This window comes from Belonocnema kinseyi, chromosome 7, assembly GCF_010883055.1.
Source record: "Belonocnema kinseyi isolate 2016_QV_RU_SX_M_011 chromosome 7, B_treatae_v1, whole genome shotgun sequence".
Lineage (NCBI taxonomy): Eukaryota > Metazoa > Arthropoda > Insecta > Hymenoptera > Cynipidae > Belonocnema > Belonocnema kinseyi.
This window is the reverse complement of record NC_046663.1, coordinates 131,413,769-131,427,501: the sequence shown is the minus strand read 5'-3', so window position 1 is coordinate 131,427,501 and position 13,733 is coordinate 131,413,769. Positions and strand designations below refer to the sequence as shown.

At 38.4% G+C, this 13,733-nt stretch overlaps 1 protein-coding gene across 1 annotated transcript in view; it reads left to right on the top strand.

Annotated features, from left to right (window-relative positions):
* Positions 1 to 13,733, top strand: part of LOC117175797 — a 624,882-nt gene that overhangs the window by 353,227 nt on the left and 257,922 nt on the right. The window lies entirely within an intron of this gene.

Sequence of the window (13,733 nt, the reverse complement as noted above, 5' to 3'; positions counted from 1 at the left end):
CCGAGTTTTTTAAGTTACGTAAAAATAAAGATAGCTTAACACTGACGGCGTTCTGAGATTAGTGAAAAATAATTTCTTTTCCAGCTCGTCTAATGAAAGCTGCACGATTTTCAACGCTTCTCTTAGGCATAGCTGAAACTTATATAAAACAACTTAAAGTTAATAATCCATGTGTTAGTACGTGGATTATCCCAGTAAATATTTATTCATTATTAAGTTAAAGGATGAATAGGTGATTCGCTACACATGTAGCGCATCTCCTATTTATGCTTTCACTTGTAAATTATTTATGCTTATCGTGCCATGAGAAAAGGGGACTAACGCGGAAAACTAGAATTTTACAGGACAAGCGATAGAAGTGGAGCCCTTTCTCAGTCAAAAGCGACTTCTAAAAACCTGCCCCTCTACTTATAACTACACTCTCACTAGTCGTATGCTAGTAAAGAAATAAGCAAAAACCATAAATATATAAGTATGTTCAATAATATATTTAATGGTATATTTAATCTAATATGCTATTTTATAGGTATAAGTAATGCTTAAAAAATGTTCTGATTTTTTCCTTGATAGAGCAACTCCGAAACTATCTATAGATAGCAAAAACAGATTTGGGATATTTTCCGCGTTAGTAAATTTGAGACGAGCTCGAATTTTTGTCAATTTTGTTGGTTCCTGGCCCATAGTGTGATAATGCAAGGCGATGCGTATGGAATAGAATTTGCTATTCAGAGTGACTAAGGCTCCCTCCTACGCTCGCGAGACTAGAGTAGAGAAATCTCGTGGGCTAGGGTTAAGAGCATGATCCAACTTACTCATGGTCTATCCGAAAAACGTTCCTTTCCCATCCTACTCGCGCATACCAGCTTTAGGGCCATCTTGGTTACCATTCAACTCAGCTGCCAACTGCACAACTATTCAATATGAAGCGTGGCTAGACCTTGTTTAGGGTGAATCATATTTAAGAGGGTCCATGGCGTAACAGGAAAAATGCTGTCAGTGGCTCGGCAGCAAGCCTATAGCATCGAAGAGCTTTGATGCCTTGAGGTGGAATAGGAAGTTCACATTCTATCTCTAAATTCAAGTCCAATGTTATTTTCCTAAGTTTCGTCAGCAGGATGTAGAAGTGAACTATATATCTAAATCATAATATAGTTTTCTGTATCTTCTGAAACATTTGACAATCTAGCTACTCTAGAGACGTGGAAGGTTCAAATACTAGAGAGGTTCACCTTCTATCCTTCTATTATGTATTTGTTTTCATCCAATTCAAGCTAGAATAACGATTCATGTATTAAGCTCAAGATTGATTTTTTGAAAAAACTTCGTTCTATTATGTAAATTCAAAATTTATGGAATCTAATTCTTTCTTTCTAAAGGCCCCGAATATCATTACAAATTATATGAATGATTTACGTAGCAAATAGTTATACTGATCACTAAAATGTGAGGGTCGTATTTGGCGCTCAACGTGGAGCACGAAGGATTGCGCAAATAACAAAGTTAAACAAGTAATCAAAAATAATTAAAAAAGAGGATTGCATTATAAGAAGTGTGTGCATTTTTTAAATAAAATGGTGATATTCAAAAGAACAAAGAAAGAAAATGAGTTGTAGAAGCCGCAGAATGCAGAAGTGGAAAAAGGCGCAGAATAGCTAAACCCAGCTATAATAAATGATGTGCTATGAGAAAGGCTGGATGCATTGAAGGCTAGCATGAATCGAACGTTAGAAGTAACAGCAAGGAATACAATGAATCTAGAAATACGCAACAACAGGATAGGGGAAACATACAAATATTAGGGTTGCAGCGAAGCCGAGCAGTTAAGAGAAGACTGCAGGCAGGAGAGAGAAATAGAGAGAGAGCGAGAGACCTTATGCAGCTAGATGATCAAGTATAAAATAAATGCTGCTTGATTTCAAGAAAGAAACAAACCATATATGCACGAAAAGAAATTTCGCAAATCCGCTTTACAACGGCCAATTATGCAGAAACTCCACAAGCCTAGTGTGGGGGACACGCTTCGTTTGGGTAAACGGCGCGGCCGTTTTAGAAGAACAACTCACCCAAACTGGCGCCAGCTCCTTGTCCCGAGTAGAAGGAGCGCTGTTGCACTAACAAATAAAACGCAGCTGCCCCACATGAAATTGTACAATCGATCTTTGTAAAACGATTTTTCAAATTTTTATTCGATTACCTCAATCAACGATATTATTACAATTGTTCAAGCTAGGATAACATTAATGTTATCTGATATATACGGTATTTACAATCAACACTTGGAAAAATAAAACATGAGCCTCGAAAGAACTTTTTGTTATGCCAATCAGTCAAGCAAGTGTGCATAGAAAAAAGAAAGAAAATAACCTATTAAAGTGTCTGGGATATCGTCAATCCTGTACTTTTTAATAAATATGTCTAATTTTATTTAAAAACGGTAAAATCATGAACGAAAATCATAAACGCGAGCGCACGTATAGCTTGTGAACAGGTGCAGGAAAAAGTGTTGCAGCATCGCCTTTGAGTCGTATTGCTGCTCTCTTTTCAAAGGGAAAGACGTTGCACTCCCACGCCGGGATAGCGGCCGCGCCACCCTGGGGTAGCAACTCGCTTAAAGGATAAAACAGTTGTCTACCTGAGAGAGCATGCAACTTTCCGTCATTCAGCGCTACAATATAACTTCTCTAGACAGTAGATTACGGAAATGTCATCCCGTGTGTTATATAAGCTAATTGCAACAATACCGGAAAGAAGTGCGACCTAAGAAATATGACAAGGAATATCACTTTGAGAAATCTTTATCCGATTCGGTACGAGACTGGTGGTAAATTCTCAAAAGGCTATATCAAGAGTAGAATACACAATAAAAATATACGCTGACGTACAAGAATTGATTTCTGGCTCCACACAGATAGAAAGAATTTAGAAGCTGTCAAGGCACTTTGGAGATAAAATTCATTACGCAATAATCGGAAGGCGAGTGACGAATACAGAAGAACTAATCAAATTATTGAAGAACTTTGATGATATAGACGTGCCTAACTTCAGCAAAATGAAAAATAGAAGCTGGAATGATCCAAAGAAGGGGGTTACAGAGGGGCAAGGACCATCAGGTGAAAATCATTCTTGGAGGAACCAATCAACGCAACCGAAATATAAAATTTGAAACCTGGATCTAGAAGAGGTGGAGAAGGCACATGAAGAGACAGGGGAAATTGATGACTGAAAGACAACGAAAACGGGAAACGAAGAGATGTCACCGCAATAGAAGGCGGGGGAGAACAAGACCTGGCAGGACGCCTAAGTTAACTCTCTTCACAAATACGCTTACTAACACAAAAGAACAGTTAGTGTACGAGGTAACCGAGAAAATAACAGAGAAAAAATCGCGTTGCTGCGTAGTGAAACTTCGAATCGGTGGAATTTTATCAACAGCATTAATCGACATGGCAGTGGAGGTGATTTGCATATATAAGAACCTTGTAAATAACAATATAGAACGATTCGAAAAATGTCGGAGTCTACAAATCACGAGAGTGGCACTTACTGAACCCATGAGAGGAAAAGCCGTAGGGCTAAACAGAATAATGTACATAGACCTGAAACTGCTGGATCAGGCATTACAATTTGTTTTCATAGTCGTACCATAACTCTCGAGATTTTGTATCTTTGGAATAGATGTTTTAGATACCCACAAAATTAATATCAATCTTGATAATAAAACGTTGACTTTTTATATTTGGAAGAACAACCAACAATTAAAATCTTCAAAGACGAAGAGAACTTGAAGGAAGGTGGAGTAAGAAGAGATATATAACGTGAATGTGGTGACGGATGCGAGCGTGCTACACTACAATAGAATTGAAGATGAGTTTCCCACCGAAATTACGTGGGAAGAAGTAGACGAAAATTTGAAGAAAATATGAATATAGACCCAAAAACAAAGATAACACTCAAAGCTCTTTTATCGAAATTTAAAAGTGTAATTCAACGACAATCGGTAATGCTCACGTCTTAAAAATACATGCTAAATATCAATAAATGCCCACCCTTTGTTGGAAGAAGTTATCCGGTGCAAATGGCCTACAAAAGAAAATTCGAAGAGGAAATACAAAAAATGTTGGATATGGGGATAATTCAACGTTTAAACAGTTCATATCTGAATCCCATTGTGCCAACTATAAAGAAAGATGGTTCGGGAAGGCTCTGTTTAGTTTCTAGGGAATTAAATGAAGTTTTGAACGAGGATTGGGAAAGCTTCAATCCGACAGAGGTCTTGTGTCAAAAGTGTCGAAGGATAAACATATCAAGCCTCGATATGAGAAGTAGCTTCTAGCAAGTGCCGCTTCAACCGGATTGACAGCAGTATACAGGATTTAAAATCAAGAAAAATGCTACGAATTCCAAATAGTGCTGTTTGGCTTAAGACCTAGTATGACAGCACTTGTCAGATGACTCGATGAAGCCCTGCATGGAGTCGGAGTTCACATAATATTCTTCGCGTATAATACATTCATCACATCAGAAACTCACTCACAACATCTGGAACACTTCAAGGAATTATTAAAACGGTTGGAAAACAGCAAATTAACGCTGAATTTAACAAAACTGAATCTTTCTGGAAAAGAAACAAAATTCTTAGGCTTAATTTTTACTACGGATATAATCAAATCAGACCTCGAGAAAGTAAAAAACATAAAGAACTTTCTAGCACCTAAAAACTTTAAGCAATTAAGAGGTTTTCTTGGATTGACTATGCGACGATGCGAGCTACTATGCATTAGGGCCAGTATTATGTTCGCTAAACGGGAAAAGGACTAATAGCAGTCGTGTGGGCTCTCAAAAACTTCGAACTTATCTTCAAAGTGCGAAAATAGTCAATAGAACTGATCACATGGCACTAAATTTCGAAAAAGTTTATTAACGCACGACTAGCGAGATGGATCCTTGCATAAAAGACTAAAAAATAGAGATTTAGCATATATCTGGAAAAAACAACATTGTGGCTGAGATCTGAAATAGAATACATTTTCATGCAGATCAGAAAACAATGAAAAGAGAAACAATAGTGTTCATGAAATCGTTTCTACTGGCGCAAGGAAGCGAGGGATAAGCAGACTCTCAATTTAAGGTTACGTCAATCAACCGAAAAAAAAGATTCGAATTATAATCCAAGACAACTGGTATGTCAATATTACCTATGTTTTTCACGTACTTAAATTCTCGTTAATATTATTTCAACCAATTGTGCGCCGATTTCAATACATTATTAAATTTTCAAGCCGAGCGTAAATCACAAAATCAAAGAAAATAAAAAATAAAAATAAAAGAATACACTTTTTAAATAAACTGCACAGTAGGACAAACAACTTAGTGTCAGAAAACTATTAAACTCGCTAAATTTCTGTAGTCCTTACAGAGGTCAAGATCGAACTGAACTGGAAAAAGAGTGAGGAAGTCCCTGATTTGAGCCAGCCACACCTTGTGACCTGCCTCTCTACTCCAGGGGTAAGAGAAAAGTTTGAACTCAGATATTGAGTAAAATCCACAGGGAATATAAACATTGGAAACCAAAAATGTTAATCTAATCCGAAGTCAAAGCTTTAGTGTGGCCCGCCATGAGACATACAATCTAATAAGTATAATCTGCGCACTACACCAAGTTCCAATTGATCTTTCCATCTCGCAGCATTTAACAAAGCTCTGCATCAGCATCGTGGAATATGGTAGCTTTATCACTCAGAATTTCATGAGAGGCAACTCGATGACCAGCCAAGCGTGGTAGAGCCGCTAAAAAACGTTGCGTGGAGAGATCACCGACAAATACGAGAAGCATGCCGTTCGAACTTAAGCAGATGGAAAGGGCGATATATCCTTTGCTGGTGCGGTAGCTACGCCCGACAGCCAACTTTATTGAAATGAGTCCTAAATAATCTAGTCTTTTTTTAAGTAAAGACTGACTGTTACTCTTCCAGCAGGAAGATTCCTCATCAACTGCTTGGATTTTTTGAGTCTGACGAAGGTGCATTGAACACAATCAGGATTATGTCCGTTGACAAGAATGCGACCTCGAATAATCCATTATCGGCAAACAGCATACGAGTAAGTTAATTGAAACTCACCATGTAGGGCTGTTCGGTGCGACCAGTCAACAATAAGCTTTGCGAGAGGACTTTCGCCGTGCAAAAATGACTGTTTGCAGTTGATCATAAGACAGAGGAGAGTTCAATAGTCGTTAAACGAATCTCGAAATTCCAGTTAAATTAGGAAATTGATGTAAACGAGTAAGTGGATTTTGTCGCTTCAGTCATTTTCCCTGAGGAAGGTTGTACAATTCTTCCTTAAAAAGGCAGCTTTGTGTCCCAAACATGCAAGGCAGAAAGGCCTGATTAATTTCTTCTGATGAAAGACGTTGATTAATAACGTCGGCACGCTTGGCCACCTAGCAGGCAGGTGAATGGAAAGGATACTCTACAGCTTATTCTTATAGTATCCACATAGTATCCCTTCCGTATCATGCAACAAAAACTAAAAAAAAAACATCAAGATGGATATTTAACTTGTTGCAATTCGGATTTTACATTACATTGTCATTAGAATGTCATGGAGTAATTGCAATCGTATTTTTAGCGTTGAAAATTCAAAAAAACGTAAGTAATTTCTGCTGATTGAAGCCGCCTTGAGCCCATGCAAATGATAGGTATTATAATTTTTGAAGTTTTTTAGTTTCTGTTGCACGATATGAAAGAAATTCTATGTGGATACTATAAGGATACGCTGTAGAGTATCCTTGCTGTTCAATCGGTCCGTTAGGGAGGGACGATTAGATATTTATTGTAGTAGGATTGCGATAAGGGTGACAAATCGAAATTGATGTCGACTCCACTTTTTGGTCATTTTCTTGAAAGGCTCCATAAAGCTATGGAAGAATTGGCCACTTAACTTCAGTTTGTCCAAGATATTCAAAAAGTCGAGTTATGGCTGCAAGAATCACTCTCTTATTGATCGAGCCGTCCTCGCCAATCACTGGGCTTGTAATCGAAATTCCTCAGATGCAGGATCCCAGGCGACTTGCAGTGCATTCGCCGGGCCATCGGTCTCAAATTGCAGCCAATTCGGACGTAGTCGATCACACTTAGGAATTACGGCTAAGAGAGGAGGGTAGTTGGAAGTCCATTTTTTTAGGTGTATTCTTCCGACTTTTAAAGCTCGACCAGTGGATATCGAAGGTGTGGGTTGCAATCCTGGCAGGGTTGCTTTTGTTGTTTTTAGTTGACAGCCTGGTGCTATCTGGATTAAACCGAGCAACAAAAGCTGTGATTCGCAAGTTTTTTAGTTTGAAGTTTCGAATATGGCAAATTCTCCTGAACGGAGAATGTAGTATTCTGATCTTTTACAGATTCTATATTCTACGCAAGTCATTAAAAGGTAGCTTCGGTGCGATTCCCCCAAAGCGATATGTAAAAAATCGGTTTTGATGTAGGCTCGCCCAGAGCCGTTTCCTAGTTAATAGTGTCTGTCTTATTTTGCTCCTAGATTACGTCAAAACAACGCGCTGAAGATGGGTATCACTATCATGGGTACATCATCTCAATGTCAGCGCAAAAGGCAATGCGAAGGAATCTCCAACGCATGAAAGTGGAAGAGGGGTCATTTAGTAATATTCTTCCTATATATAATAGATGATTTAAAGCCAGCCCAGATGTGGGTATGGTACATAATGATATCTTTGAAGCTTAAATAAGGCGCATCTGCTCTAGATTTTCATAATCAGACATAATACGCATATATAAAGACACCGTCATGACATGGAAATAGGATGTCGTAAAGTTGTCGTAAAGATGTCGTAACGATATCGTGAAGACGTCGCCAAATGTTATGCCTACTGGGCTTTTAGTATTGGAATGAATTTATAATGTTGGTTGTAATTAACTGAATAGGACAGAGTTATAACACACCATATTGTCTTTAAACGACACAAATAATGTTAGTCGCTAGTGTTAAAAGGAAAAGAGGCCCGAGTGCGCGGCAGTACAGTCAGCCAGCACGCAACCCAGTAAGCGAGTCCCACTATGCCGAGGATACAAACCACGTGAGCCCGCGCCGCCAATCGTGGCCACTGCCAGACCCTACTAAAGTTACCAGCACCGCCTGGTATCCAGCTTGACTGGAACTTTTGGGTTTTTCGTGGCGATTGGCCTGCAATCTTCCAGCCCGATTGGAACGGCTCATTCTCTCTTCACTAAGAATTTATTACTGAGTATAATCCAGGTCTACTAAGTAAGCCATTCCTGCCGTCGGAACCGCTTCAGTTTATATATTTTTTCGCCCTTTGAGGCATTTGCTTTCCGTCCTCAAAAGAGTAAATTTTGTTTATTCTGTTTGTTTGCGTTGCTTCTCCGTAACATCTCTGCGCTTCGCGGGAAAGGTATCTGATTTATTCTTGGGTTCATTTCATGAAAAGAATATTTCATGTTTTTTTTGTCTTCAGAAGGAGCTCGTAGTGAGATTTCTTGGCCAGTACAGCCCCAGCAGATCGGGGTCGCGTCCTAATACCAATTATTTTAAAAATAATTACAATTTGTGCGATCAAAAGTAATAGAAATGCATCTCAGGAAAATTGCGTAAACGGACAAGTATAGGGTAACGCTTACAGGCAATATCATAATTATTTAAATCAATGTTTATAATAATCAAAAAAATACACAGCAACAGTAGTATATTGCGATATAAGTGAGGACACGGACTTGCACTCGTGAAATATTTTGAGCACGATCCGCAGTCGAGTGGAGGCGTCGCGTACTATTTTTCATATAACCTCCATGGAAACCAATCTGTTTCTCTTTATTTTTACTGTAAAGTTAAGGTTGCAGTCGTTTAAGTTTTTCGGTTTTAATTATCATGCATGAAAGCGTTATTTAAACAGTTTAATTAACGCCGTCAGTTTCGAAAAAGCCCCCGTTTCTCCACCCTGAACATGCAGACAAAGTGACTGGTTTCCATGAAGGTATTATTAAAAATAACATAAATAAATACACTATAGTTATAGAACTCGTAGAAAATTTTAATCGGCGCGATGATTTTTATTTTGACCATGAAATCGCACGAGGTTTAGATCAGTGAAGAGTGAGACGATAGAGGCAAAACTATGGTTAAACTATTTTAAAAAGCCTCTACCTTTAGATATAAGGTGTGACATTCAAAAAACGATAATAATGTACTGGACAATGAAATAGATGCATATCCGGTAATAATCTTAAATTTGAAGGACATTTCAAGAAAATAATTGAGAGCTGGGATGCAAGAACCGGGCGAACGTTCGAAATGGGTGAAACTATTGTTCACGTAAAGAAAGTGGAGATGAAAAATTTTGTTTCGAATTTAGATTTTTCAAACATTCTTTTTAATAGGAAATTGAATTGCGCATCTTTTTTCCTCATGAAAAAAGTTGCTATTTTGATTTCAACTCGTGATCAGTCACTCAATTTTGGGAATTTCGTAATCAAATTTACAGAGATTACGCTCTGAACTGTTATAAAAGTAACTATGGAGGTAAGAAGTTGAAATATTTACATTGAAAAAAGTTAATAATATTTTTCCGTCACGTTCTAAAAATTGGATATTGATACTTTTTAGCGCTTGGAGAGTTGAGCGAATTTTGAGCTAGAAAGAATGTCCAGCGACGAAGTTGTTCATTAAGGAATAAAGAAGTTCTTTATAAAATATTACTTCGATTAATTCAATGGTTTAAAAACTATGATTGATTTTACTTCGAGTGCGGTCGTTGCTCGCGCGTAGCCAAGAGCGTCTCCCGCGTCTCTGCTCGGATAACCGAATTCGATCGACAGCTCGTGGAAAGTACACAATGCAAATTAAATAAGTACTGAAAATCATGTTTTCTTATCATTACATAATACTTTACTCTTTAGGTTTATTGAAAAATGATGATAGGAATCCTTTAAAAACAAATTTAAAATATAGGAAACTGTAATCAATAAAGCCTACCTTTTATAGTGCTCTTTAAGTGTGCTCTATTCAAAGATCGAAGCAGAAATGACCACTTTGTTTATATTTTGTACATTGTAGTATTTCATTTAAAATCTCAGATGCACAAATTTGTTTGCATAGTTTTGTCGACATAGCAGGATGCACTATATAAGGTAGGCTTTAATGATAATAGTTTTCTATATTTTAAATTTGTTTTGAAAGAATCTCTATCATCATTTTTCAATAAGCCTAAGGAGTAAAGTATAATATATTGATAAGAAAACATTATTTTTAATACTTATTTAATTTTCGTTTTGTACTTTCAACGAGCTGTCGATCGAATTCGGTTATCCGAGCGGATACGCGGCAGACGCTCTTGGCTACGCGTGGGCACCGACCGCACTCGAAGTAAAACAATCATAGTGTGTGAACCGTTGAATTAATCGAAGTACTATCTTACAAGAAACTTCTGTATTCCTTATTGAACAATTTTGTCGCTGGAACTTCTTTCTAGCTAAAAATTCGCTTGACTACCCAAGCGCTGGAGAGTATCAATGTCAAATTTTTATGACATGACGGGAAAAAATTATTAACTTTTTTCAATGTAAATATTTTAACTTTTAACCTTCACAGTTACTCTTAGCCTAATGCAAAGCATAATCCGTGAAAATTTTATCACGAATTTTTCAAAATTGAGTGACTGAGCATGAGTTGAAGTCAAAAGAGAAATTAAATTCTAAGTCAGTAAAAAAATCGTTTTTCCTATTTATATCGAAAATTAAAAAAGCTACAACTTTTTTCATGAGGGAAAAAGATGCGCAATTAAATTTCCTATTAAAATCTGTATTTAAAAAATTACAAGTCGAAACAAATTTTTCCATCTCCACTTTTTTCACGTGGACAATAGTTTTACCCGTTTCGAGCGTTCATCCGGGTCTTGCAGTACCGGTGGTACTGGGGAGGAGGGGGTCTAATGCAAGAATTGGGAGGGGGTGGCTATACTGGATAAAGGACAAAGGCTGGGCGGTGGAGAATGGCATGGTAATAGGGGACAAAGAGGGAGAATACACGTATGTGAGTAAGATAGGAGAATCGGTGATGGACGGTGTGATCATGAATATGCAAGGGTGGGAGAAGATAGAGAAATTCACAGTGGAAGGAAGGGTGGAACCAGACCATCAACCATTTAGTTTGTGGCTCAAAGGGGAGTGTGGTGGAAGGAAAGATGATGAAGAAGCGTTGTTAGGGGAGAGGGTATCATAGACGAAAGAGGCGATAAGGAAGTATCAAGAGCAATCGGGCAACACAAGCTTTGAGGGGGAGTCGGTAAACGAGATATGGAAGGATCTAAAAAAGAAACTGAAAGGGTATGTGGAAAAGAAGGTATTTAGGAAGCAGAAGGGAATGGTGAAGCCGTGGTGGGATAGGGAATATAAAATGATGAAGAGAAAGGTGAAAAAGAAGTACGTAAAGTGAAAGGAAGAAACCGCGGGAAGGAAGGAGTACGTAGAAATGAGTAAGGAGTTTAGAGTGATGTGTAAGAAGAAAGAGCAGGGAAAGGAAAAAGATCTGAAAGAGGAGTTAAGAAGCGTTAAGACATAAGGGGACATGTGGAAGATAATTAATAGGTTTAGGAAACGCAGGATGGAGATAAGTGAAAATATAGGTAGTGATGAATGGTTAGCAAGTAGGCTTCGGAAGGATCTTGAAGGGAGAGGAATATTGCCGGAGACGCATGCGGACTTTTGGAAGGGAAGGAGTACTATTGAAAATATTTACGCCTTGCAGTACGTGGTGGATAAAGAACTAACCAAAAAGGGTGCCAAAGTGTACGCGTTTTTTGTAGCTCTAAAAGGCGTGTTCCCTTCGCTGAATAGGGGAAGACTGTTGGAGGCAATGGAAGAGAGGGAAGTGGAGAGAGGCCTGCTCAAGAGGATAAGGGAGGTATATGAGTCGACGAAAGATAGGATGAGAGGAGTGGAGGGAGTCTCTGAGGGTTTCCGGATGAATAGGGGATTGAAGCAAAGGTCCTCGCTTAGCCCAAAGCTTTTTGGAATTTTAATAGCGGATATGAAAAATAAGCTTAATTCAGATAAGTCGAAGGTTATTGTGTTCGCGAAAAGAGATGGAAGAGATAAGGGAGGTGAGTGAAATTGGAAGGTAAAAGCGGTAGGGGAGGAGAAAGAAGTTTTTGTACCTTGGCTTCCTATTTCGAAGGTATGAGGTTGTGGATGGTCATATAAAAGAGAGAGTAGGAAGGGCAAATGTGGTGAGGAGTCAGGTGTGGGGGCTGGGAAAGAGGTTTTTCCCAGGTGTTTTTGTAAGAAGAATGAAATTGTTTGATTCGCTAGTGATGAGTGTCTTATTTTATGGTAGAGCGTATAAATATGAGGAGAATTGGTGGGAGAAGGAGAACATACGTAGGGGTCGAAGATGAAGGTGGAACCTTTATCTATCTAACAACGTGTTCTCCACCAAAGGTCACTAGACCGTTACTTTTCGGACATCCCTTTGTCGGAGCTAAGCCTTCTGGGGAAAAATTAACGCCGCGACATGTGTTAGGAAAAACAGACGGAGCGAAGAAATATCGCGTGATCCTTTTTTCTATCGGACTTCTCACCTAGCAAGGGAAGAGAGTTGGTCAACGGATGCTAGTGAGCCATGGCGTAAATCAGTTTTGTCCTGTGTATGCAGACAGGATAAGAGGGTTTTTTGCTGACTCCTACAGAAAAGGTATCACAGACCGAAGTCCAAGTTACCAACATTTTTTTTATAATTAATCTGAAGGCTTCGTTAGTTATTTCTAATTCAGTTATAAATAGCATTCCACCTACTTCGTTAATTGATCTATGGTATTGGTGGACTACCCTATTACCCGGGCTGAAAATAACCTAAAGACTATTAATTTGATTAATAATTGGTAACAATAATTGAATATCCCAATATTGCTTTTGCAACTTCTCTCGTAGCTTGTTTAGATATTTATAGTAATAAAATATAGACAGGGTTTTTCTTAATTAGTTCGTTAATCCTTATTATAATTATTTCCATGATCGTTAGTAACCCAAATCATCCTCCAAAAATCGATAAACAGTATTGATTCTTCTGACTAGGGGTAGTGTTATTGATTTATATCGATTTTTAAGATACTGATTTATGATAAAACTTTTCAAATATATTAAATAGACGACTGAACTGAAGTTAAGCATTTTATGTACATAAAGTCTTAATCACTATTAATAATGAACTCCGTTCATGAACTATTCGCAGTTGCCTTATAATTCGAAACTATCCGGCTTGTAGGAAGGCTTGGGAGTGGTATATGCGTCATCGGGAGAGGAGGAGGCTGACACATGCTACCGCTCATCAGCATTGTCCACTAGGACCTGCAAATATGATCGGTTTCGGCCAATGCTTATTTAGCCTGAACAAAGGCTTTAGCCAAAAAATCAGTGGATCCAAACGTGAGCAGTCCGGGGCGTGTAAAACATTTCCTAATGTTGCACAATATATGCCCCTGAGTATCCGTGCACTGCCCCTTTGTCACTACGTTCCTGGTATTTAACGCATCGTTGAGCAATCCCCTTGCAGCTATAGGACTCTACTCAAAGCCTAAAACCGTTGCAGCAGCAGTTCTCTGAGTTCCGTATGAGTTCCGTATACGCTTCGCGCTTCGAGGCTGTGTTCCTTTGTTCCCACCCAAAAGGTCCCAAATTGTCTCACAATCAAGCTGCAAAGTACATGGGAAA